The sequence below is a fragment of the Taudactylus pleione genome, unplaced genomic scaffold (assembly GCF_031769625.1).
Source record: "Taudactylus pleione unplaced genomic scaffold, aTauple2 ptg000082l, whole genome shotgun sequence".
Taxonomy (NCBI): domain Eukaryota; kingdom Metazoa; phylum Chordata; class Amphibia; order Anura; family Myobatrachidae; genus Taudactylus; species Taudactylus pleione.
Genome location: NW_028284484.1, coordinates 1,236,292 through 1,259,297, shown reverse-complemented (window position 1 = coordinate 1,259,297; position 23,006 = coordinate 1,236,292).

Genomic DNA, 23,006 nt, shown 5'->3' with positions numbered 1-23,006 from the left:
TTATTACACTGCGTCTGCCTTCTGTCCCCTCACTCCCGCTGCCCTCGTCTACCTAATATCTGACACTTGTCTTATTACACTGTGTCTGCCTTCTGTCCCCACACTGCCGCTGCCCTCATCTACCTAATATCTGACACTTGTTGTCTTATTACACTGTGTCTGCCTTCTGTCCCCACACTCCCGCTGCCCTCGTCTACCTAATATCTGACACTTGTCTTATTACACTGTGTCTGCCTTCTGTCCCCACACTCCCGCTGCCCTCATCTACCTAATATCTGACACTTGTTGTCTTATTACACTGCGTCTGCCTTCTGTCCCCACACTCCCGCTGCCCTCATCTACCCAATATCTGACACTTGTTGTCTTATTAGTTACACTGCGTCTGCCTTCTGTCCCCTCACTCCCGCTGCCCTCATCTACCTAATATCTGACACTTGTTGTCTTATTACACTGCGTCTGCCTTCTGTCCCCACTCCTGCTGCCCTCGTCTACCGAATATCTCACACTTCTGTCCCCTCACTCCCGCTGCCCTCGTCTACCTAATATCTGACACTTGTCTTATTACACTGTGTCTGCCTTCTGTCCCCACACTCCCGCTGCCCTCATCTACCTAATATCTGACACTTGTCTTATTACACTGTGTCTGCCTTCTGTCCCCACACTCCCGCTGTCCTCATCTACCTAATATCTGACACTTGTTGTCTTATTACACTGCGTCTGCCTTCTGTCCCCACACTCCCGCTGCCCTCGTCTACCTAATATCTGACACTTGTAGTCTTATTACACTGCGTCTGCCTTCTGTCCCCACACTCCCGCTGCCCTCGTCTACCTAATATCTGACACTTGTCTTATTACACTGCGTCTGCCTTCTGTCCCCTCACTCCCGCTGCCCTCGTCTACCTAATATCTGACACTTGTTGTCTTATTACACTGCGTCTGCCTTCTGTCCCCACACTCCCGCTGCCCTCGTCTACCTAATATCTGACACTTGTCTTATTACACTGCGTCTGCCTTCTGTCCCCACTCCTGCTGCCCTCGTCTACCGAATATCTGACACTTGTTGTCTTATTAGTTACACTGCGTCTGCCTTCTGTCCCCTCACTCCCGCTGCCCTCATCTACCTAATATCTGACACTTGTCTTATTACACTGTGTCTGCCTTCTGTCCCCACACTCCCGCTGCCCTCATCTACCTAATATCTGACACTTGTTGTCTTATTACACTGCGTCTGCCTTCTGTCCCCACACTCCCGCTGCCCTCGTCTACCTAATATCTGACACTTGTTGTCTTATTACACTGCGTCTGCCTTCTGTCCCCACACTCCCGCTGCCCTCGTCTACCTAATATCTGACACTTGTCTTATTACACTGCGTCTGCCTTCTGTCCCCACTCCTGCTGCCCTCGTCTACCGAATATCTGACACTTGTTGTCTTATTAGTTACACTGCATCTGCCTTCTTTCCCTTCACTCCCGCTGCCCTCATCTACCTAATATCTGACACTTGTCTTATTACACTGCGTCTGCCTTCTGTCCCCACTCCTGCTGCCCTCGTCTACCGAATATCTGACACTTGTTGTCTTATTAGTTACACTGCGTCTGCCTTCTGTCCCCTCACTCCCGCTGCCCTCATCTACCTAATATCTGACACTTGTTGTCTTATTAGATACTGTACACTACGTCTGCCTTCTGTCCCCACTCCTACTGCCCTCGTCTGCCTAATATCTGACACTTGTCTTACCCATGATTATGCACTGTTACTCCACCTCACCGTCTCCCAGCCTCCCTCCAATATGCGGCTGCCGGCAGCTCTTGTGGAAAGCAGAGGAATGAGGTGTTGCTTTCGAGGCACAGACCCGGTGCTGATTGGCTGGGAGTTGCGAGCCTGGAATCGATGTGTTGGAGAAAGTAGGTGAGGGAAGAGCACCCCCTATGGCAGCAGGCTCATATGTTGTGCCGTCCGCCTGCCCTCCCTCATTATGTAATACCTATGTCACACAGTGAGGCGGCCAATCAGGAGCCGAACTGGGCAGAACGTAAACAGTGGCGCACATGGCTAGGGCTCCGGGTCCATGTGAGAGCACAGACCACCAGTAGTGCGTGAGAACAGCAGCCGGCGGCAGTCACTCCTATCCCGCTTCCCCCCAGTCACTGTGCTGGCTCTGTGTTCTGGTAGTTTTCTTGATATTTTAAAGTTAGCGTTACCAAAGCAATTATTATGGTTTTTGTCTATTTTTTTTTTCCATCAAATTTTATACAGTTTTATTCCAAATTCTGTAATTTATTGCTGATTGAAATCCGTTGCAAAAGAATCACATTAATTTCACAATTAGTCTTTGAGATATTCAAATTCAAAGAGCGTTCCAGATAAAGGGACTAAGCAAATTAGCAATTTATATATATATATATTTATATATATAAGATGCTGCTGTTGATCTTAAAAGAATACCGGCAACAGGACTATTTGGCAATTCTCTTTTAAGCCAAATGTTTATGGCACCATTTTAGCGTTCATTTGGTGCCAAACAGCCTCCCAGATCTCAGTGCACACTAGATGCCACATGCCTGCTCTGTACCTGGCGCCAACCGTAACATCGATAATAAGCATAGTGAAAATGCTGGGAACCATATGTATGAAGTTTCCCTCTGCAAAACACTGAAATTCATGGAGATGAGATGTGATCAAATATTTTGCCCATCCTTAGCTCTCTCCAGTGGCGTATCTATAATGGGTTCAGTGTGTGCGGGGCACACGGGCGCCCCGGGTCCAGGGGGGCCCCGCACCGCACACACTGCACCCATATTACTTTAGACTTACCTGTCCGTGGTCCCACGTCGGGTGTCTGCGCTGCTCAGAACACCGGAAAATGGCCGCAGCGGCCATTTTCCGGTGTTCTGCGCATGCGCAGTAGACTCCGGGCACTAGAGTGTGCCCGGGGTCTACTGTGCATACACAGAACGCCGGAAAAATGACCGCCACAGCCATTTTCCGGCGTTCTGCGCATGTGCAGTAAACTCCTGGCACACTCTAGTGCCCGGAGTCTACTAAGGCTCCGGTGGCTGGCTAGCCGCGTCAGTCGGATGCCGGCCACCGGGGAGAGAGGAGGGGGCCCTGTACAGGGAGTGCACACGGGCCCCCTCCTCTCTTAAAATGCCCCTGGCTCTCTCGTACTTTGAAGTGATTTTATATTGTTTTTCGCACATTTCAGCAGGTTTTTCAGCTGTTTAGTTGGAACTATGGGCTCAATTCAAAGCCACTTGCTAGATGCGTTCGCACGCAGCCGTCAGCTGCCAAAGTATGCAAATCCCGCGATTGCACGCCAAGGCATTAGCACACCCACTATGTCTTGGCGTGCGATCGTGGTGTGTATTTAGATGCCCACCAGCCTTTCTTAAGATGCCCACTTTCCCACGTCATCTCCAGGAAGTGTAGGCAACAATCGGTACCATCGAGTACCATTGGACCCATTCGCAGCACTTGTGGCTGACCATACCCTACCACAAGCACTGCTGGTGCTTCAGTGTGTAATTCAGCCATGTGACGTGTATTATGATGCTGTATCTTAATTATGCACGCCTCTGCAACGGCGTTAAGACGCTCAGACATGCTTGCGTTTGTACCACCACTCCCCCGTTTCCATCGACCATCCCCAGTCACCACCCACAAACGTCTTGTCCTGTCACTCAATCTAGCGAGGTGGCTATGCGCTGCTAGCAAACGCTTCCCGATCGCATTAACTAGTTCGCACACTGCCTCTTTTACGCATGCGCACATTGCAAACATCGGCAACGCAGCCTAGCGAGCGGGTCTGAATCGGGCCCTATATCTTAAAATTGTTCTTTCTAATCTCTACTATATGTAGTCTGCTGGCATAATTAACATTTCCACTCATGCACTTACATACAAGGGACAAAGGCCCCCATTTATTAATGATTGCTATTGGAATGCAATCTGGACATGACATTAACGCCCATAATTGCATTACAATATGCAATCATATCGCCCGAATGCATCATCTGGCACGTGCAGGGACACTGGCTCCCTCCCCAGCGCACAGGGCCCCTACGTGACGCTGCAAAAGTATGTTTTATTTTTTTTCAAGGGGGCGTGGCCACGCCTCCCATGATCAGGCCACGCCCCCTTTTTACCGGGCACCGGCGGTGCTCTCTATGCCCCTGTGCGCATGCGCAGTCACGCAGACTGCACATGCACGCCCGCCATTGCTGGGGTGGGTTCCGAAGGATCCTTCCGCTGGCTAAATATGCGTGGTGTAACCCACAGGCTACAGCGGCTATAGCCATCTTCAGATTGTGTTGGCTGCGGGGGCCAATATCCGGACTGCTTTGCATTTCGGATGTTGGTAAATTTGGCAGCAATGCATCCCCCATAGCAACCTATGGGGCATGCGGCTGCCTGCAGGAACGGTCCCTCCTTCATACACCTGGGGGAACTTAATATTTGTGGTTAAGTCCCAAAAACTGGTGTTTTCGGGGATTAAACCTCAAATATACAATGATAAATGGGCCCCTTAGAAACAAACAAAAAGTATGGTGGTCGCTTAATGACATTACACAGGTGCTTGTAAAGGGCAAAGTTTACACTGAACCACAGGGAAGAAAAAAAGATTCCCTCCAGCTCACTGCAGCAATATCAACAAAAAATACTTAAATCCTACATGATAATAGAGATTCAGAGGTATTAGTTACATACATTTGCAAATATATGAATAAGCACCAGGCCATCGTCAAGATAGAAACAAACCTGGAGTGATAGGTGATCTACATTTATCCCACACACTGCTCATGGTCTTGTCTAATAAATAAAACAATAACATAAGAGTAGTTTAAGATAAATTAGGAGGGAGTACATTAAACGTTGAGGCTGTAGTAAAGTTGCCTTGAGCACAAGAAAGTGTGAATGCGGTTGGGGTACAATTATCGGCACTAGCTTGTTTTTTTCTTTGACCCAACTGTGAGACTTCGGAGATGTCATTATAATTACTTAGTGTGTTTACCCCCTCCTCTAGGGGATAATCCAGATGTCCTCATGAGTAGCCATGTGTGGATAATGGCTGTGACACTTATGGATTATGTGTCAGGGAACATTTCCTCACCAACCTGAAGCCGCTTGTCCATCACACAGAGAAATGGTTAGGAGGTCACCACTGGTCTTGCCAAAGCTTCTTACCTAGGCCTCTGTCATATGGCTATAACCAATTGTTATTGTTTGTGTATACCGGCATACAATATTTTGAAGTCCACAGTTTTGGTTACAACCAAATGGAACCAGGACAGGAAAAATCTGGGGCCTCAATAATTCAGCAATATTTAAGTTACATGGATCCTGATAAAATGCAAATTATGGGGCTCTATTAAAGCCGATGACCCCAAAGTAATGCTTGCCCTGCTCTGCACAAAAAATGGGCCTGATTCAGCAGCGATTGCAAATGCAACTATGCATGCAGATCGAGCGATTGTTAGCCAGTGCGCATGCGTATATAAATTATAAACCGAACTGCGATCACACGTGCACAGAGGAATCCATCGCAGAGTGAGTGACAGGCCATGAGCGTTTTGGGGTGGTGACGGGGGAGTGGTCAGAGAAACTCAGGCGTACCTGTCCGTTTGACAAGCATACAGCTCCAATGAAGACTGTACAAACTCTATTGCAAAATCCCTCATAGGTGCAATGGCTGTAGGTGTGGTTTATGTAGAGATGTTTTTTTTTTGTTAAAGTTTTGGGTGAGAGTTTACAACTCACACCCTATTACATTGGGCGAGTTCTATCCTTAACATTGAAAAACATCTGGTTGGAAGTATGCTACTCGCAAGTTGCGCAAGTGTTAGAAACATACTGCCTTCTGTCCCCACACTACTGCTGACCTCGTCTACCTAATATCTGACACTTGTCTTATTACACCGTGTCTGCCTTCTGTCCCCACACTCCTCCTGCCCTCGTCTGCCTACTATCTGACACTTGTTGTCTTATTACGAAGCGTCTCCCTTCTGTCCCCACACTACTGCTGCCCTCGTCTGCCTAATATCTGACACTTGTCTTATTACACAGCGTCTGCCTTCTGTCCCCACACTACTGCTACCCTCGTCTGCCTAATATCTGACACTTGTCTTATTACACCGCGTCTGCCTTCTGTCTCCATACTACTGACGCCCTCGTCTGCCTAATATCTGACACTTGTTGTCTTATTACACTGCATCTGCCTTCTGTCCCCACACTACTGCTGCCCTCGTCTGCCTAATATCTGACACTTGTCTTATTACACCATGTCTGCCTTCTGTCCCTACACTCCTCCTGCCATCGTCTGCCTAATATCTGACACTTGTTGTCTTATTACGACGCGTATGCCTTCTGTCCTCAGACATCTCCTGCCCTCGTCTGCCTAATATCTGACACTTGTTGACTTACTATACCGCATCTGCCTTCTGTCCCCAAACTACTGCTGCCCTCGTTTCTCGTTTGCCTAATATCTGCCATTTGTCTAATTACACCGCGTATGCCTTCTGTCCGCACACTACTGCTGCCCTCGTCTGCCTAATATCTGACACTTGTCGTCTTATTACACCGCGTCTGCCTTCTGTCGCTACACTCCTCCTGCCCTCGTCTGCCAAATATCTGACACTTGTTGTCTTACTACACCGCGTCTGCCTTCTGTCCCCACACTTCTGCCCTCGTCTGCCTAATATCTGACACTTGTCTTATTACACCGCGTCTGCCTTCTGTCCGCACACTACCGCTGCCCTCGTCTGCCTAATATCTGACACTTGTCTTATTACACCGCGTTTGCCTTCTGTCCCCACACTACTGCTACCCTCGTCTGCCTAATATCTGACACTTGTTGACTTATTACACCACGTCTGCCTTCTGTCCCCACACTACTGCTACCCTCGTCTGCCTAATATCTGACACTTGTTGTCTTATTACACCGCGTCTGCCTTCTGTCCCCACACTATTGCTGGCCTCGACTGCCTAATATCTGACACTTGTCTTATTACACTGCGTCTGCCTTCTGTCCCCACACTACTGCTACCCTCGTCTGCCTAATATGTGACACTTGTTGACTTATTACACCACGACTGCCTTCTGTCCCCACATTACTGCTGCCCTCGACTGCCTAATATCTGACACTTGTCTTATTACACTACGTCTGCCTTCTGTCCCCATGCTACTGCCCTCGTCTGCCTAATATCTGACACTTGCAGTCTTATTACGACGTGTCTTCCTTCTATCCTCACACTACGGCTGCCCTCGTCTGCCTAATATCTGACACTTGTATTATTACACCGCGTCTGCCTTCTGTCCCCATACTACTGCTACCCTCGTCTGCCTAATATCTGACACTTGTCTTATTACACCGCGTCTGCCTTCTGTCTCCATACTACTGACGCCCTCGTCTGCCTAATATCTGACACTTGTCTTATTACACCACGTCTGCCTTCTGTCCCTACACTCCTCCTGCCCTCGTCTGCCTAATATCTGACACTTGTTGACTTATTACACCACGTCTGCCTTCTGTCCCCACACTACTGCTACCCTCGTCTGCCTAATATCTGACACTTGTTGTCTTATTACACCGCGTCTGCCTTCTGTCCCCACACTATTGCTGCCCTCGTCTACCTAATATCTGACACTTGTCTTATTACACCGCATCTGCCTTCTGTCCCCAAACTACTGCTGCCCTCGTTTCTCGTTTGCCTAATATCTGCCATTTGTCTAATTTAGGGGTGAGCGGGTTCGGATTTCTGAAATCCGAACCCCCCCGAGCCCCCCCGATCCGAGTCCGATCCGAGTCAGGCTCGACTTTTCCCGCCTGACTCGGATCTGAAATCGAGGCAAAACGTCATCATCCCGCCTTCCGAGTCTCGCGGGTTTTGGATCTTATATAAGGTACCCGCGTCGGCGCCATTTTCTCACTCGGCTGTGGACAGTGAAGAGGGAGGGTGGGAGTTAGGGCTGTGTAGTGTAGTGTAGTGTAGTGCTGCTGTTGTCCACTACTTCAAAGTCCATAGGGGCTGGCTGTGTTGTGCTGTGCTGCTGTTGTTAATAGGGGCTGTGTCCACTACTTCAAAGTCCATAGGGGCTGGCTGGACTGTGTTGTGCAGTCAGTTCACCATAGGGGCTGTGTCCACTCCAAAGTCCTGTGCAGTGTCCCAGTCCTAAAGGGGTGCTGTAGTGTTGTCCAGGGGGTGCTCTGTCCATCAGGGGTGCTCCCCCCAAGTGCTAAAAGAATAATATATTTTCTGTGTTTGTGAATTGTGTGCACAGTAGCCGCACGTGCATCAACAAAGTAGTGCCAAGCGTGCGCCTGTGTCATAAGTAAAGGGCCGGCTGGCTTGACCGTTAAAGGGTGCTGTAACCCCCGAAAGTACACTCCAATCCAAACCAAAAAAAAATTATTTTCTGTGTTTGTGAATTGTGTGCGCAGTAGCCGCACGTGCATCAACAAAGTAGTGCCAAGCGTGCGCCTGTGTCATAAGTAAAGGGCCGGCTGGCTTGACCATTAAGGGTGCTGTAACCCCCGAAAGTACACTCCAGTCCAAACCAAAAAAAAATAATTTTTTGTGTTTGTGAATTGTGTGCGCAGTAGCCGCACGTGCATCAACAAAGTAGTGCCAAGCATGCGCCTGTGTCATAAGTAAAGGGCCGGCTGGCTTGACCGTTAAAGGGTGCTGTAACCCCCGAAAGTACACTCCAATCCAAACCAAAAAAAAATAATTTTCTGTGTTTGTGAATTGTGTGCGCAGTAGCCGCACGTGCATCAACAAAGTAGTGCCAAGCGTGCGCCTGTGTCATAAGTAAAGGGCCGGCTGGCTTGACCGTTAAGGGTGCTGTAACCCCCGAAAGTACACTCCAGTCCAAACCAAAAAAAAATTATTTTCTGTGTTTGTGAATTGTGTGCGCAGTAGCCGCACGTGCATCAACAAAGTAGTGCCAAGCGTGCGCCTGTGTCATAAGTAAAGGGCCGGCTGGCTTGACCGTTAAAGGGTGCTGTAACCCCCAAAGTACACTCCAGTCCAAACCAAAAAAATAATAATTTTCTGTGTTTGTGAATTGTGTGCGCAGTAGCCGCACGTGCATCAACAAAGTAGTGCCAAGCGTGCGCCTGTGTCATAAGTAAAGGGCCGGCTGGCTTGACCATTAAAGGGTGCTGCAACCCCCGAAAGTACACTCCAGTCCAAACCAAAAAAAAATTATTTTCTGTGTTTGTGAATTGTGTGCGCAGTAGCCGCACGTGCATCAACAAAGTAGTGCCAAGCGTGCGCCTGTGTCATAAGTAAAGGGCCGGCTGGCTTGACCGTTAAAGGGTGCTGTAACCCCCAAAGTACACTCCAGTCCAAACCAAAAAGAAAATAATTTTCTGTGTTTGTGAATTGTGTGCGCAGTAGCCGCACGTGCATCAACAAAGTAGTGCCAAGCGTGCGCCTGTGTCATAAGTAAAGGGCCGGCTGGCTTGACCATTAAAGGGTGCTGTAACCCCCGAAAGTACACTCCAGTCCAAACCAAAAAAAAAATATTTTCTGTGTTTGTGAATTGTGTGCGCAGTAGCCGCACGTGCATCAACAAAGTAGTGCCAAGCGTGCGCCTGTGTCATAAGTAAAGGGCCGGCTGGCTTGACCGTTAAAGGGTGCTGTAACCCCCAAAGTACACTCCAGTCCAAACCAAAAAAAAAATGATTTTCTATGTTTGTGAATTGTGTGCGCAGTAGCCGCACGTGCATCAACAAAGTAGTGCCAAGCGTGCGCCTGTGTCATAAGTAAAGGGCCGGCTGGCTTGACCGTTAAAGGGTTCTGTAACCCCCAAAGTACACTCCAAAACAAAAAAATATATATTTTCTGTGTTTGTGACTTGTGTGCACTGTGGCTGCACGTGCATCAACAAAGTAGTGCCAAGCGTGCGCCTGTGTCCCATAAGTAAAGAGCCGGCTGGCTCATTTCTTAAAGGGTGGTGTAACCCACAAAGTGCACTACTCTCCAGCAAAAATAAAAAAATATTTTCTGTGTTTGTGTGCGCTTTAGCCGCACGTATATATCAATATAACATAAATGGAGGACCAAACTTTCTCCGATAAAAATAAAACAGGGAAAGATCAAGAACCACTTCCTCCTAGTGCTGTTGCTGCTGCTGGGAGTTGTTCATCATCCCAGAGAGGAAGTAGGAACATCACTACTTTTACTAAACAATTGACCCTCCAACAGTCCCTAGCGATGAGGATGAAGTACGACAGCAGTCATCCTGAAGCAAAACGTATAACTGAGGCCTTGACTGCTATGTTGGTGTTAGACGTGCGTCCGGTATCCGCCATTAGTGCAGTGGGATTTAGACAATTGATGGAGGTAGTGTGTCCTCGGTTCCAAATCCCGTCTAGATTCCACCAGCATCCTCAAAGCAGCAGCGACAAGCGTGCGTCTGTCTGTTAAAGGGTGGTGACACCCTCAAAGTGTGCTACACAAACAATAAAAATATTCTTCTTTTTTCTGTCTTTGTGAAATGTGTGGGCTGTAGCCGCACCTGCATCCTTAAAGCAGCAGCGACAAGCGTGCGTCTGTCTGTTAAAGGGTGGTGACACCCTCAAAGTGTGCTACACAAACAATTAAAATATTGTTCTTTTTTTTTCGGTCTTTGTGAAATGTGTGGGCTGTAGTCCGCACCTGCATCCTTAAAGCAGCAGCGACAAGCGTGCGTCTGACTGTTAAAGGGTGGTGACACCCTCAAAGTGTGCTACACAAACAATAAAAATATTCTTTTTTTTTTTCTGTCTTTGTGAATTGTGTGGGCTGTAGCCGCACTTGCATCCTCAAAGCAGCAGCGACAAGCGTGCGTCTGTCTGTTAAAGGATTACATCGGTGACAGCATCCAAGTAGGCATGTCAGACAGTCCGTACCTGTACTGGCAGGAAAAAGAAGCAATTTGGAGGTCCCTGTACAAACTGGCTCTATTTTACCTGAGTTGCCCCCCCTCCAGTGTGTACTCCGAAAGAGTGTTTAGTGCAGCCGGGAACCTTGTCAGGGAAAGGCGTAGGAGGTTGCTTCCACAAAATGTGGAGAAGATGATGTTCATAAAATGAATTATCAACTCTTCCAGGGAGACCAGCCTCCAGAACGTACAGAGGGACCTGTGGTTCCAGCAGGGACGAATTAATACTCTGTGAGGATGAGGATGTACACACTGAAGAGGGTGAGGAATCGGTGGATGAGGAGGATGAGGATGACATCTTGCCTCCGTAGAGCCAGTTTGTGCAGGGACAGATTAATTGCCAGCTTGTTTTGTGGGGGCCCAAACGAACCAATCATTTCAGCCACAGTTGTGTGGCAGACCCTGGCGCTGAAATGATTGGTTTGTTAAAGTGTGCATGTCCTGTTTATACAACATAAGGGTGGGTGGGAGGGCCCAAGGACAATTCCATCTTGCACCTCTTTTTTTTCTTTGCATTATGTACAGTTTGGGGCCTAGTTTTTCAAACTGCCATCCTGTCTGCCACTGCAGTATCATGCCTAGATGGGTCAAGTGTTTGTGCCGCCCACTCGTGTCACTTAGCATAGTCATCCAGCTACCTCGGTGCAACCTTTTGGACATAAAAACACTATTGTGAGGTGTGAGGTGTTCAGTATAGACTGGAAATGAGTGGAAATTAAGGTTATTGAGGTTAATAATAGCATAGGAGCAGAAAAACCTACAAATTCTGTGATTTTAGCTGTTTTTATGCTTTTTTTCAAAAAAATACAGATCCAAAACACAAAACCCAGAACCCAAAACACGGAAGGGTGGTTTTGGCAAAACCAATCCAGATCCAAAACACGAAGAAAGATCCAGATCCAAAACCAAAACACAAAACACGAAAAGTGGCCGGTGCACACCCCTAGTCTAATTACACCGCGTCTGCCTTCTGTCCCCACACTACTGCTGCATTTGTCTGCCTAATATCTGACACTTGTCTTATAACACCGCGTCTGCCTTCTGTCTGCACACTACTGCTGCCCTCGTCTGCCTAATATCTGACACTTGTCGTCTTATTACACCGCGTCTGCCTTCTGTCCCTACACTCCTCCTGCCCTCGTCTGCCTAATATCTGACACTTGTTGTCTTACTACACCGCGTCTGCCTTCTGTCCCCACACTTCTGCCCTCGTCTGCCTAATATCTGACACTTGTCTTATTACACTGCGTCTGCCTTCTGTCCGCACACTACTGCTGCCTTCGTCTGCCTAATATCTGACACTTGTCTTATTACACTGCGTCTGCCTTCTGTCCCCATGCTACTGCCCTCATCTGCCTAATATCTGACACTTGTTGACTTATTACACCGCTTCTGCCTTCTGTCCCCACACTACTGCTACCCTCGTCTGCCTAATATCTGACACTTGTTGACTTATTACACCGCGTCTGCCTTCGGTCCGCACACTACTGCTGCCCTCGTCTGCCTAATATCTGACACTTGTCTTATTACACTGCGTCTGCCTTCTGTCCCCATGCTACTGCCCTCATCTGCCTAATATCTGACACTTGTTGACTTATTACACCGCTTCTGCCTTCTGTCCCCACACTACTGATGCCCTCGTCTGCCTAATATCTGATACTTGTTGTCTTATTACACTGCGTCTGCCTTCTGTCCCCACACTCCTCCTGCCCTCGTCTACCTAATATCTGACACTTGTTGACTTACTACACCGCATCTCAAACTACTGCTGCCCTCGTTTCTCGTTTGCCTAATATCTGCCATTTGTTTTATTACATCGCGTCTGCCTTCTGTCCCCACACTACTGCTGCATTTGTCTGCCTAATATCTGACACTTGTCTTATAACACCGCGTCTCCCTTCTGTCCGCACACTACTGCTGCCCTCGTCTCCTAATATCTGACACTTGTCATCTTATTACACCATGTCTGCCTTCTGTCCCCACACTACCGCTGCCCTCGTTTGCCTAATATCCGACACTCGTTGTCTTATTACACCGCGTCTGCCTTTTGTCCCCACACTCCTCCTGCCCTCGTCTGCCTAATATCTGACACTTGTTGTCTTACTACACCACGTCTGCCTTCTGTCCGCACACTACTGCTGCCCTCGTCTGCCTAATATCTGACACTTGTCTTATTATACCGCGTCTGTCTTCTGTCACCACACTACTGCTACCCTCGTCTGCCTAATATCTGACACTTGTTGTCTTATTACACCGCGTCTGCCTTCTGTCCCTACACTCCTCCTGCCCTCGTCTGCCTAATATCTGATACTTGTTGTCTTATTACACCGCGTCTGCCTTCTGTCCCCACACTCCTCCTGCCCTCGTCTGCCTAATATCTGACACTTGTTGTCTTACTACACCACGTCTGCCTTCTGTCCGCACACTACTGCTGCCCTCTTCTGCTTAATATCTGACACTTGTCTTATTATACCGCGTCTGCCTTCTGTCCCCACACTACTGCTACCCTCGTCTGCCTAATGTCTGACACTTGTTGTCTTATTACACCGCGTCTGCCTTCTGTCCCCAAACTACTGCTGCCCTCGTCTGCCTAATATCTGACACTTGTTGTCTTATTACACCGCATCTGCCTTCTGTCCCCACACTACTGCTGCCCTCGTCTGCCTAAAATCTGACACTTGTCTTATTACACCGCGTCTGCCTTCTGTCCCCACACTACTGCTACCCTCGTCTGCCTAATATCTAACACTTGTCTTATTACACTGCGTCTGCCTTCTGTCCCCATGCTACTGCTGCCCTCGTCTGCCTAATATCTGACACTTGTTGTCTTATTACACCGCGTCTGCCTTCTGTCCCCACACTACTGCTGCCCTCGTCTGCCTAATATCTGACACTTGTCTTATTACACCGCGTCTGCCTTCTGTCCCCACACTCCTCCTGCCCTCGTCTGCCTAATATCTGACACTTGCTGTCTTATTACGACGCGTCTGCCTTCTGTCCGCACACTACTGCTGCCCTCGTCTGCCTAATATCTGACACTTGTCTTATTATACCGCGTCTGTCTTCTGTCCCCACACTACTGCTGCCCTCGTCTGCCTAATATCTGACACTTGTTGTCTTATTACACCGCGTCTGCCTTCTGTCCCCAAACTACTGCTGCCCTCGTCTGCCTAATATCTGACACTTGTTGTCTTATTACACCGCGTCTGCCTTCTGTCCCCACACTACTGCTGCCCTCGTCTGCCTAATATCTGACACTTGTCTTATTACACCGCGTCTGCCTTCTGTCCCCACACTCCTCCTGCCCTCGTCTGCCTAATATCTGACAGTTGTTGTCTTATTACGACGCGTCTGCCTTCTGTCCGCACACTACTGCTGCCCTCGTCTGCCTAATATCTGACACTTGTCTTATTATACCGCGTCTGTCTTCTGTCCCCACACTACTGCTACCCTTGTCTGCCTAATATCTGACACTTGTTGTCTTATTACACCGCGTCTGCCTTCTGTCCCCAAACTACTGCTGCCCTCGTCTGCCTAATATCTGACACTTGTTGTCTTATTACACCGCGTCTGCCTTCTGTCCCCACACTACTGCTGCCCTCGTCTGCCTAATATCTGACACTTGTCTTATTACACCGCGTCTGCCTTCTGTCCCCACACTCCTCCTGCCCTCGTCTGCCTAATATCTGACACTTGCTGTCTTATTACGACATGTCTTCCTTCTATCCTCACACTACGGCTGCCCTCGTCTGCCTAATATCTGACACTTGTTGTCTTATTACACCGCATCTGCCTTCTGTCCCCACACTCCTCCTGCCCTCGTCTGCCTAATATCTGACAGTTGTTGTCTTATTACACCGCATCTGCATTCTGTCCCCACACTACTGCTGCCCTCGTCTGCCTAATATCTGACACTTGTCTTATTACACCGCGTCTGCCTTCTGTCCCCACACTCCTCCTGCCCTCGTCTGCCTAATATCTGACACTTGCTGTCTTATTACGACGTGTCTTCCTTCTATCCTCACACTACGGCTGCCCTCGTCTGCCTAATATCTGACACTTGTTGTCATATTACACCGCATCTGCCTTCTGTCCCCACACTCCTCCTGCCCTCGTCTGCCTAATATCTGACAGTTGTTGTCTTATTACGACGCGTCTGCCTTCTGCCCCACACACTATTGCTGCCATCGTCTGCCTAATATCTGACACTTGTTGTCTTATTACGACGCGTCTGCCTTCTGCCCCCAAACATGCACGTAGGAATCCATCGCAGAGTGAGTGACAAGTCATGAGCATTTGGGGTGGAGATGGGGGAGTGGTCGGAGAAACTCAGGCGTGCCTGTTCATTTGAACGCTGTTGCATGGGCATGCATAAATTAGCCACTGCGATTGCATACACAGTTTGAGTACTCACTGCGTGCGACAACCTTCTGTAATTGTGTGCGACGAGCCAATGTTTACGCAGGAGTGCGAGGTTGGACGGATGTGAGCAGGCAGTAGTAGACGTCTTTATGCTGGGTGAGCTGTGGCAAGCATTAGCATATTTTCGCAGCAGTTTTAGTTTGTGTGAAGTGTGAAGAAGCAATCATCATATAAAAATGTTGTTTTGTTTTGCTGTTGAGTGAAAGATCTGTACCAACTAATGCACAGGGATCAACTAATGCACAGGGATCCTATTCACCTTAACAGTGACTGACATATTGCTTACTCATCTGAGATACATTGTAATACCATCAGCTTACACTAAACCTAGAACTGTAAGTTGTGGGTTAAAAAAACTAACCAAACAAAAAAACAGACACACATAGATTTATCTACAATATATAATAAGCAGGAAAGCATGTCTGTCTGTCCAATGTTTTTTGTCCTTTATGCACGGCCAGAGTTTTGGACCTAGCTCCACCAAATTTGACAGGGTGGTGTAGTTTGACTAGTATTAGGTTTTTGCCTAGGTTTAAACTTCGTCAGGGTCACACACTGTCAATCCTTGAAAATGGGGACACTTAAACTACACCGGTTCCGGGGCTGACTCTAGCGGAATTTGGCAGTCTGCCAAACACCTGTGAGAAAGCTACAAAAATATATTTTTAACCTCAGTCTGAACAAACTTGATGACTCATGCAAATTCATATTAAATCCAGAGCCTCTGTGTTTGCATGCAAGGCATAACTAGAACTTTGTGGGCCACATAGCAAGAGCTTAAAAAGGTCAACCCCAGAGGTAGATAAAAACACACATTTGCCCCCACACATAGTCCATTCATGTTATGCCACACAAAACCCATTCAGGTTATACCACACAGTAGTACCCCTTATACACATTATGCCACGCAGTAGTAGTGCCCCTTATTCATTATGCCACAGTAATGCCCCTTATACTACACACACACATATAATACCACACAGTAATACCCTTTACAGATTATGCCACACAATAGTAGTGCCCCTTACACAATATGCCCCCTACCAACTCACCTCCCTGTGTCCTTCAAGCAGCCTCTCGCCTCCACGTGTGCCCTCAGAAGCCAGCAGGTGTGGGTTTGGGGCCGGACCCCCAGCTATTCACAGCTGGCGCAGTGGCAGACATGGACAGACAGCGCTGGTGCAATTTGAATCTAGTGTTGGTCACGAGCCAATCGGACCTCGCAGACCAGCAGCCAATCAGGCGCCACTACTGCTGATTGGTTGCCGGTCTGTGAGATCTGATTGCCACGTGACCGGCGGCGCTGACTCTTCATGACTGCCAGATGGCGAGCCGGTACCAAATCAACATCGCTGACACCCAGGCCCCCCTTGACGGCCCTGATTGGACCGGCCCACCTTGTGTACATGACTGGGTGCAGGGGGAGCAGCGGGCCACAGAGGCACCATAGCAGCTGCACCCTTTACACCCACGGTAGTTACACCACTGTTTGTATGCATGTTAGCAAACAATGGGGTCCTTTTCAGGATCAATAGAATGGGGTGATAGGCGAAAACAATGTAAACAAATAAAGGCTGTAGGTGTACTTCAGGGTCCAGTCTTCAACCCGGGCAACGCCGGGTGTCCCAGCTAGTACAATATAAATGGATTGATATGAAAAGGTATGCAGGCAGCATTTACAGGACTTTTACAGTGGTTAAAGTTTTTCATTCTTTAACATATAGGGTAGGATGTTTCAATGTAAAATATGCAGTCAAACATCTGAAAAGTGGCATTTTCTGGGGCTTACCGCAATACATATGGTACCACATATGTATTACAAAGGTCCTGCTGCAGATTGCCGACACTGCAAGCCCCACCCCATCTCCCGAGCCCCCCTCCCTGCATATACTTTGGCCAAGGCTCATGGATGCGCAATCAGACTCCAAGTTCATAAACACGGAATTATATACTTCGCCATACATCGGAAGACAGGATGTATCGCATAGTTTGGCATGGATTCAAGAAGGTGCTGGAAACCTTCCTTATAAATTATAATCCATATTATGTACAGCCATGGTCAAAAGTTTTGAGAATGACACAAGTATTGGTTTTCGCAAAGTTTGCTACTTCAGTGTTTTAGACCTTTTTGTCAGATGTTACTATGATATACTGAAGTAAAATTACAAGCATTTCATTAGTGTCAAAGGCTTTTATTGACAATTACATTACGTTTATGCAAAGAGTCAATATTTGCAGTGTTGACCCTTCTTTTTCAAGACCTCTGCAATTCGCCCTGGCATGCTGTCAATCAACTTCTGGGCCACATACTGTCTGATGGCCGCCCATTCTTGCCTAATCAATGCTTGGAGTTTGTCAGAATTTGTGAGTTTTTGAGGATTGACCAAAAGTTCTCAATGGGATTAAGGTCTGGAGCGACTCCTGGCCATGGACTCCAAATTTCAATGTTTTGTTCCCCGAGCCACTTAGTTATCACTTTTGCCTTATGGCAAGGTGCTCCATCATGCTGGAAAAGGCATTGTTCATCACCAAACTGTTCTTGGATGGTCGCAAAAAATTGTACTTGGAGGATGTTTTGGTACCATTCTTTATTCATTGCTGTGTTCTTAGGAAAAATTGTGAGTGATCCCACTCCCTTGGCTAAGAAGCAACCCAAAAAAGTCTAGTTACGGCTGTATCTCCATACGCGCGCGCAGGGGGGGGGGTTCTGAGTACCTAGAAACTCCCCCTGGCCGCCGCTCCATCGCCGCGCAGCTAAACAACATTTTTATATATTTTTTTATTAAAAGGAACTGCCGGAGTTCAGGCAACTGTGGCTGCGGCTGGAGCTTGGCTGGCTGACTGTAGGGGGAGCTGTTACGGCAGCGCGCAGCTCCTCCTAGGAAGGATGGGGCATTGACTGCAAGAGGGCCAGCCTGTGAGCTGCCGCCGGGTGACTGCATTCCCGGCGCTTTCTCCTGGACCTAGAGCCCAGGTGAAGTTATGTGGGGGGTGCCCAGTGGGGGAGGAGCCGCTGGCGGGGGTTTACTATCAGCGTAGGGGTGGTAGTTGCCAGTGGGGGTGTTTAAAAACTGACGCTGTACTTCTTTGCCTGTGCTTATGTTTTTTTGTGAAAGATGTGTGTGTGTGTATGTATGTATGTCAATGTCTGTGTTGGTGTCTGTGTATAGTCTTTGTGAGTGTCTGTCTAGGTTAGAGTGTGTGTGTGTCTGTTTGCGTGTTTGTGTCATTGTGTGTGAGATGCCGAACTGACTGTCCATCATCCAATATATGTGTTTGTATATATATATATATATATATATATATACTGTGTGTGAATATATATATATATATATATATATATATATACTGTGTGTGTATATATATATATATATATATATATATACAGTGTGTGTGTATGTATGTATGTATATATATATATATATATATATATATATATATATATATAGCAAACAGGCGGCACTCCCAGTAGAAATAAAGATCAAGACAGGAACGTGAACTGAATCACCACCGACGTTTCGGGGCCTTTTAATACCCCATTATCAAGGTTATGCAAAACAAACATACAGAACGAACATTTATACTCACAATACACCTCGTGTTGCTCGTGCCTCCACGGCGCCTGGTTCCAGGTCGCCGCATAATGACGTCTATCCGTCGGACAACACGTGGGCGAGGGTAACAACCCCGTCCACGTCAGACCAGCGAACACACCCCCATATCTCGCGTCCCCGTTACCAAGGTAACCAGGCCGCAACGAGTCTAATAAAAACAAGATGGCAACAATAAATCAGAAAAGTAATACATATACAAGAATACAAGAGACATGTATCTGAATCTATTATGAACAATAATAATCTAAAAAGATAAAGAGACACCTACAGAGTTGTATCAAGGGAGTAAGGAACTGGACAGACAACACATAAACAATTATCACATAATACAGACCAAGTATTAATAATCAACCATTATTAATAATACTCTTAAATCAAAGGAAACAATGAAGACACAGATGTTCATTGAGTCCTCGTGGGGCCAGAGCATCCAAACGAAAAATCCAGCGTGCCTCACACTGTAGTAGTAATCGAGATCGATCACCACCTCGATGAAGTGTTGGAATATGATCAATAATCATATAACGTAGCATAGCAAGATTATGACCACACCTGGCGAAGTGGCGAGCCACCGGTTGGTCGCTGTTACCTGAAGCTATAGCAGATCTGATGGCAGACCTGTGTACTGCCATCCTCTCTAAGAGTTCTATCGGTTTTACCCACATAGATAAGAGAACAGGGACAAATGATCATGTAAATAATATAATTAGTGGTACACGTTACTCGATGACGAATGGTGAATTTGCATCCACTATAGGGGTGACTAAAAGTCTTCCCCACAATCAAAGAGCGACAGGTCAAACAATTTAAACAGCCCAACTTAGGGCGCAGAAAACACTGAGATTGTGCCCTATCAATTTTGCTCATATCAGTCTTCACTAACCAATTATGCAAATTACGTCCTCGTGTATATGATGGCATGATCATAGTATTCTGTAAATTTAAATCAGTATCGGTGCCCACCACAGGCCACAATGAGCGAACTGTGGTCCTAATCTGATTCAGCTAATAAACGGTCAATCTCCAATAAGTAATCAGAAGTGTCTTGTATGACGATTGCCCCGCCTTTGTCAGCGGGTCGAAAAATTACATCATCATATTCTGACAGGTCACGAAGGGCCCTCCATTCACTCACAGACAGATTTGCTGTAAGTTCTGTTATTAACCACGTCACCAAGAATCTGATGTACTTCATGATCCAACATGCGGGAAAACGTTTTAATAGCCGCATTATTAGAGATAGGTTCGAATTGAGATCTAGGAGTGATTTTTCTAAGGGCATATGGAATCTCATCATCCTGGGGGGGTCGGGGTGTAGCTTTGATACCATTAAATAACTCATGGAGTTTTAATTGTCTATTGAGTCGATATTTTTCAGTCTCCCATAACTTGGGGTCAAATTGTGAGGTAGGAACGTATGACAACCCACGATTCAAAACTTTCTCCTCTAGGACAGTGAGGGCCCTAGAAGAAATGTTGATTACTGTCGTCTGCGATAAAGTGGTGGTCTGCCCACTTTTCTCCGACCCCTTGCGAATCCATTGTTTGCCTCTGCGGGTACACCTGGGGTCGAATGTGACCCCATCCTACGCCAACTCTTACATGTTTCAGGCGGAGCAGGATATTTTCTTCAATGACGTCTATGTGTCTGGTAGGATATTTTTCTATGCCAGATACATAGACGATATATTTGTCATTTGGGTTGGCTCTAAGCAGGAGTTTGTGGATTTTATTGAATCACATAACCATTCTACATCCCCTATTAAGTTTACGTTTAATATTGATGAATCTTCTGTGAATTATCTGGATGTTAGACTTAGTCTGACTGGGGGGAGATTGTCCACTGAATTGTTTAGCAAACCCACGGATAGAAACACCATTTTGCATTTTGGGAGTTGTCATCCCAAGCCGTTAAAGTACGGATTACCGTACTCCCAATTTATCCGGGCTCGCAGAATCTGTAGTGATGAGGCTGCTGCCATTAATCAAATAAACATCATGTTTGATAAATTTCGAGAGAGAGGCTATACGCATGAGGTTCTTGTGAAAGCTAAGGATAAGGCCCTGGCTTTACCTAGGTCAAAACTTTTACAGCCAAGAGAGTCCAGAGGTACTTTGGGACATAAGTTACCTTGGATCAACCATTTTCATCCATATAGTAATCAGATTAGGACCACAGTTCGCTCATTGTGGCCTGTGGTGGGCACCGATACTGATTTAAATTGACAGAATACTATGATCATGCCATCATATACACGAGGACATAATTTGCATAATTGGTTAGTGAAGACTGATATGAGCAAAATTGATAGGGCACAATCTCAGTGTTTTCTGCGCCATAAGTTGGGCTGTTTTAAGTGTTTAAATTGTTTGACCTGTCACTCTTTGATTGTGGGGAAGACTTTTAGTCACCCCTATAGTGGACGCAAATTCACCATTCGTCATCGAGTAACGTGTACCACTAATTATATTATTTACATGATCATTTGTCCCTGTTCTCTTATCTATGTGGGTAAAACCGATAGAACTCTTAGAGAGAGGATGGCAGTACACAGGTCTGCCATCAGATCTGCTATAGCTTCAGGTAACAGCGACCAACCGGTGGCTCGCCACTTCGCCAGGTGTGGTCATAATCTTGCTATGCTATGTTATATGATTATTGATCATATTCCAACACTTCATCGAGGTGGTGATCGATCTCGATTACTACTACAGTGTGAGGCACGCTGGATTTTTCGTTTGGATGCTCTGGCCCCACGAGGACTCAATGAGCATCTGGGTCTTCATTGTTTCCTTTGATTTAAGAGTATTATTAATAATGGTTGATTATTAATACTTAGTCTGTATTATGTGATAATTGTTTATGTGTTGTCTGTCCAGTTCCTTACTCCCTTGATACAACTCTGTAGGTGTCTCTTTATCTTTTTAGATTATTATTGTTCATAATAGATTCAGATACATGTCTCTTGTATTCTTGTATATGTATTACTTTTCTGATTTATTGTTGCCATCTTGTTTTTATTAGACTCGTTGCGGCCTGGTTACCTTGGTAACGGGGACGCGAGATATGGGGGTGTGTCCGCTGGTCTGACGTGGACGGGGTTGTTACCCGCGCCCACGTGTTGTCCGACGGATAGACGTCATTATGCGGCGACCCGGAACCAGGCGCCGTGGAGGCATGAGCAACACGAGGTGTATTGTGAGTATAAATGTTCGTTCTGTATGTTTGTTTTGCATAACCTTAATAATGGGGTATTAAAAGGCCCCGAAACGTCGGTGGTGATTCAGTTCACGTTCCTGTGTTGATCTTTATTTCTACTGGGAGTGCCGCCTGTTTGCTATATTTATGATTTCAGTTGACTCTGTTATCTCTGGAGGGCACCCACCGTTTCATTTTATGTCTTTGGGAGTGCCACCCTAGAACATTTTATATATATATATATATATATATATATATATATACACTGTGTGTGTGTATATATATATATATATATATATATACTGTGTGTGTGTGTATATATATATATATATATATACACATATATACTGTGTGTGTGTGTATATATATATATATATATATATATATATAGCGTTCCCGCTAGGCTGTTTTAGCGGGGCGCGGCGCCCTGCCCTCCTTCTGGAGGGCAAAAAGCACTCTGCCCTCCAGGAGGAGAGCAAAAAGCGCCCGGCCCTAACAGCCTGTGGGAGCCGTTCTCACCCGCGGGACGCAGTGTCCCGCGGGTGGACAAACATGCGGTGATCCGGTCACCGCCGGAGAATAGACGAAAAGGGGAAGCGTCTTATAGACACGCCCCCTTTTCATTACCACGCCCCCTGTTCGGGCGCGCGCGCGCGCCTTTGGCGCGCGCACAAGATTGCCCTCTCTGGCTCCGGCGCCCTGCCTTCCGCCGCAGCTAGAGGGAACACTATATATATATATATATATATATATATATATATATTAGGGGTGAGCGGGTTCGGATTTCTGAAATCCGAGCCCCCCCGATCCGAGGCAGATCCGAGTCAGGCTCGACTTTTCCCGC